We start from the raw sequence: 5,322 nt of genomic DNA, 5'->3' as shown, positions 1-5,322 counted from the left end.
CTTGGGGTGGATGATGTGTAGGACAGGAAAGAAGAAGCATCCCTAATTCAGGTAGGTCAGGGCCCAGCAGCCACTTCAAAGGGCCCAGTGCAGGGGTGAGGCTGGAACGGCATGTTCCAGCGTGAGTAATCAGCCTGTGGAAGAGGAGCTGAACCGTCACACTCCAAAGCTCATCTCCTAGGAGATGAAGCCTCCATATGGCCCTACTAAATATAATAAGATGCTAATAAGGCAAACCAAAGTTTTTCATTATGCTCACAGACCAGATTCAGTCTCATCATGATGACAGGGCACCAGCCAGGGAGGATGTTCTAGAACAACATCCCTGGGGAGGCTCCAGGTTGTAAAGCCTAAAAGGTCTACTCGATGCAAGAAATAAGTTTATAAAAGAAGGAGCTATAGGGCCAGAGCAATAGTACGGCGGGGAGGGTGTTAGCCTTGCACGCGGACAACCCAGGTTCAGTCCTCGGCAGCCCACATGGTCCCCTGAGCACCGCCAGGAGTGACCCCTCAGTGAGGAGCTAGTAAGCCCTGAGTATCACCTGTGGCAAAGGAAGAAAGATAGAAAAAAAGAAAGAAAGAAAGAAAGAAAGAAAGAAAGAAAGAAAGAAAGAGAGAGAGAGAGAGAGAGAAAGAAAGAAAGAAAGAAAGAAAGAAAGAAAGAAAGAAAGAAAGAAGTAAACCTATTAGCCCCAGGACTTGGGTTTGAGCCGGTTTGAAAGTCTTCTACTTCCTGAAGAAAATGCAGTTCATTTATCTCTGACTCAGATTCCTTAACCTCCGCTGGTGTGAGGAGTTGCTCCTGGAACTGCTAGTTAATGCCCAGGGTCTATTTGTGCAACTTCATAACAGAATGCTAAACTCCCAGAGAGAAGCTCCAAAATAAGATAAAGGAGAGAAAGAAGGAAAAACGTAATCTGTTTTTCATTATTATTTATTTAAACACTGAGACTTACTAAGTTGTTTACAGTTCAGTGTCAGGCATATAGTGTCCCCACCTCCAGTCAAGAAATCTAAATTCGGGGCTGGAGCAATAGCACAGCGGGTAGGGCATTTGCCTTGCACGCAGCCAACCCAGGTTTGATTCCCAGCATCCCATATGGTCCCCTGAGCACCGCCAGGAACGATTCCTGAGTGCATGAACCAGGAGTAACTCCTGTGCATTGCCAGGTGTGACCCAAAAAAAGCAAAAAAAAAAGAAAAGAAAAGAAATTTAAATTCTTGGGGGTTGGAGGGTAGTACACCAGGTAGGGCGCTTGCCTTGCACACAGCCACTCAGGTTAGACCTCCAGAATCTAATACGGTTCCCTGAGCACTGTCAGGAGTGATTCCTGGGTGCAGTCAGAAGTAATCCCTGAACATCTCTGGGTGTGGCAAACGAAAGGAAAGGAAGGAAGGAAGGAAGGAAGGAAGGGAGGGAGGGAGGGAGGGAGGGAGGGAAGGAAGGAAGGAAGGAAGGAAGGAAGGAAGGAAGGAAGGAAGGAAGGAGGGAAAGGAGGAAGGGAGGGAGGAAGGAGGGAGGGAGGAAGGAAGGAAGGAAGGAAGGAAGGAAGGAAGGAAGGAAGGAAGGGAAGGAGGGAGAGAGGGAGGAAGGAAGGAAGGAAGGAAGGAAGGAAGGAAGGAAGGAAGGAAGGAAGGGAGGGAGGGAGGGAGGGAGGGAGGGAGGGAGGGAGGGAGGGAGGAAGGGAGGGAGGGAAGGAGGGAAAGAGGGAGGGAGAAAACTGAATTCTTAAGCCTCCAGTTCTTTTTGCTGCTTTTTGCTTCCGTAATCCCGCAGGTATTGCTTTCAGCACATTCAACATTCTGATGCCAAGTGATTCACGGCCCCCCTCCCCCCGCTATTTGTATGGGGGGGAGGGGGAGAGAAAGAGACCGCCTGGGGGTCCGCATTCCGGTCCCAAACGCCGCGCTCTACTGCCCTCTGGTGGGGTGACCCGGTCCTTGGCGCTACCTGTCTGAGCCAGGCAGAGGGTGCAGTGTGGGAAAATGGCCACCAGAGGTCAGTGCGGGACCAGCACAACCTGGGGAGCCCCCAAATCAAAAGCCCTAGGAAGGGGGAAAGGGGGGCTCACTTCTGGGTTTCCTGTCTCAGGCTTTTCACTAAGGCTTGAATGAGCAGGACTGAAAGTATGAGTCTAAATGGACTATCATGGTGTGTTGCCATGATCAGCTTCAGACGTACCCACCGTGGCACAGACACAGCCCCTGCCTCAAATACTGTCAAGAATCCAGCCAATAGGGCTGTAGAGACAGCGCAGGGGGGTGGGGCACATGTTCTCACCTGCTCTCTCTTGGCGCCTGTGCTTTAGGGGACCAGGTTAAGCTTCTAAACTGAGCCCACCAAGCGCAGGGGAAAGATCCGGGCCCACCCACTGAGCCTATTTGGGGGAGAGCCGAACTGGACCAGGGGTCTGAGCCCACCCACCTTCTAAGCTGGTAACTCCTGCTCTGTGCATCCCGCCGCAAGGCTGCTGTCTGAGCTCCCCTTCAATGGAGAGTTAGAGTTAATATAGTAGTGTGATAGTTAACACCGTCTGCGATCGTTAATATAGTTATATGATAGTTAACATAATGATACTGCCCAGCCCTCCCCCAGCTCCGCCCCCCCCCCCCCCATCTACAGAGACTGTCTGAGTCCATGCAGGGGTCAGTCCACACTTCCTGCCCTTAGAGTTCTTTGCCAAGATCCCCAGAGCCCTGAGCCACAGCCCCCGCCCCCCCCCCCCCCCCGGCTAGACAGCAAACAAATCCCACCCACCCCCCACCCACCCCCGCAACTGCCACCACAGAAGAGAAGTGCAAGGGATTGGACCCACTGAGAGCTGATCCCGGGAGAAGGGTCACCTAGGAGGAAGGGAATGGTATTCACACATGCTCCCGCCCCCCAAACACCCACTCATCCAACCAGATGAGGGAGTCAGGGTCCTGCTGTGGCTTGTAAGTGGGTGATCACGGGGCTCCTTTTACCCCACCTTCACGTCCCCCGTGCTGGCTGAGCTGCTGACCCCAGGAACCTCTCAGTGCTGCCACAGGTGGGAGAGGAGAGGAGCAGGGAGGAGAAGGAGAAATGGGGAACAGGCAGAAATGGGGAACGGGCTCAACCTTGCAGACCGGAGGGGAGACGCCTGGTGGGCGTGATCAGAGCAGACCCACTCCAGGCTGCCTGCCTGTCGTCGGTGTCTAAGGACCAGAGCAAGGGTGTGGGCTGTGGAGAGTGAGGTGCAGGCAGAGTTCTTTCTTGTCCAAAGTTTTCTAAGACTTTTCAGACAGAAGTTGAAGTGGCCCTGGCCTGGGCTCCATGGGAGAGCATCTGCCTTGCAGGCATGAGGCCCAAGGTTCCCTCCCAAGGGCCAGCCCATGTGCTGAGTGCAAATCCAGGACACTGCTGTTTGAGACTCTGGGAAGCGCAGGAGCCTGTCAAAATAGACCACCTCTAGAACCATGTAAGCTCCCCTACGACCGTGCTCCCAGAGACTCATTTTTTAAAAAAATCTCGAAAGAGATCAAAAAGGCACAGAAAATATTTTTGGATACCTGTGCATGGCTGAGACATCCAGGGACCCCGGAGGGGAGTGGGTCTGCCTGGTGCCTATTCAAAGTCCCGGCAGCCACTTGCTCCTAAAATCCAAAATCACCGCCATACCCCCGGCTGGACTGTATCGTCTGGAGACGAGCCTCATGGAGAAATTAACCTGCTGAAAATTCAGGTATTCAGGTTCTGTGACTGAAATCTCCAGGCTTTCTCGGAGTTGGAATAGGCTACCTCTCCCACCTCCCTATACTTGCAGAAGCCCCGACAGTCACATCCCCACCCCAAAGCCACCACCCACTTAAAAATTTAACTCCAGCTATATCACTTCTTTAACAATTCCTCACATCCTAAACTCTACAATACTGACAGACCAGGAGTAGCACACCAGACTTGATGGGGTGTAATGTAGAAAGCAACCAATATCAATCAACAAAATATTAACACAGAAGACTTGACCTATTACAAAACCTTAGTAATCTTAGAAATTAGGTTACTTAGTAAATCTCAATAACCTTAATGAGCTCTTATATAGGACTTAATGTTTCCACGGTTGGATGCAACAATTTACTCTAATTTTCTTCTAAGGAAACATTTTTTTGATCGTTCTGTTAGCAAATTATTGATAACAAGCAATATAAAATAAATTATTGAGGACCTGCTCTGAGGGCAGGCTTAAGGGGTGGTTGGGAAAACTGGAGACAATGGTGGAGGGAAGGTGTCATGGTGGTGGGATTGGTGTTGGAATAATGAACGCCTGTAACAAATCTTTACGAACAACTTTGTAAACCACAGTGCTTACATAAAGTGTAGGGGGGAATTTTATATACATAGGCCTTACCTATTTCATGTAAACTGTTTTGAAAGTTTTATTAATGACAAGTAAGACATGATTATTACCAATAGGAGATCCAAGTGAGATAAAAGTTAATGTTAATATATTTTAACAATAATATAATTATAAAAGTTAAAGTTAATATATTTTGGATTCCAGAATTAAGAACTTAAGTGTGTAAATAAGAAACATGTAAATGAGAATTGGTCTTCTATTATATTGTATTAAATGGTTTTAATTTTCTTATTTACATAGGTCAAAATCATACAGTAATCACAAATTGGCTCTTACTAATTTATTTTCTGATCATTCTATTTACTATTTCTTAAAGTTTTGTTGGTATAAGGAATATAAAATAAATTTGTTAAGCGCCTAAGGGATTGGGAGGGAACCTGGAGATATTGGTGGAGAGAAGGTCAAACTGGTGGTGTGGGAACACTAAATTGTATAATGGACAACTTTGTAAATCATGGTGTTCTTAATAAAAATTAATTTTAAAAAAATAAATAAAAGTCTAAAAAAAAGAACTGACCGAAAAAAAAAAAAAGACATTGAAATAATAGTGCAATAAACACCCAGTTTCAAAAATCACAAAATCACCAAGGGCCACGAAAAGAGCTCAGTGATCTGGAATGCAGGGGGCAGCCCAGGTTCAATCCCTAGCACTCAAGAGTCCCCCAAGCATCACCAGGAGGGACCCCAAAGCCTTGAGCTGAACCTGCTTGAGTAGCCCCAAAGTGCCACCTGGAATGATTCAAAAGAAAGCAAACAAAAAATACATGTGTGTGTTTTATCTTCAGCATCCCATATGGTTCTCCGAACCCCACCAGGAGGGATCAGTGAGCACAGAGCCGGAAGGAAGGAAGGAAGGAAGGAAGGAAGGAAGGAAGGAAGGAAGGAAGGAAGGAAGGAAGGAAATAGGGAGAGAGAGAGGTAGGGGGAGAGAGAGAGAAAGAGG

Source organism: Sorex fumeus, unplaced genomic scaffold, assembly GCF_029834395.1.
Source record: "Sorex fumeus unplaced genomic scaffold, SorFum_2.1 ptg000093l, whole genome shotgun sequence".
Classification (NCBI taxonomy): Eukaryota; Metazoa; Chordata; class Mammalia; order Eulipotyphla; family Soricidae; genus Sorex; species Sorex fumeus.
Note: the sequence above shows the minus strand (reverse complement) of the source record.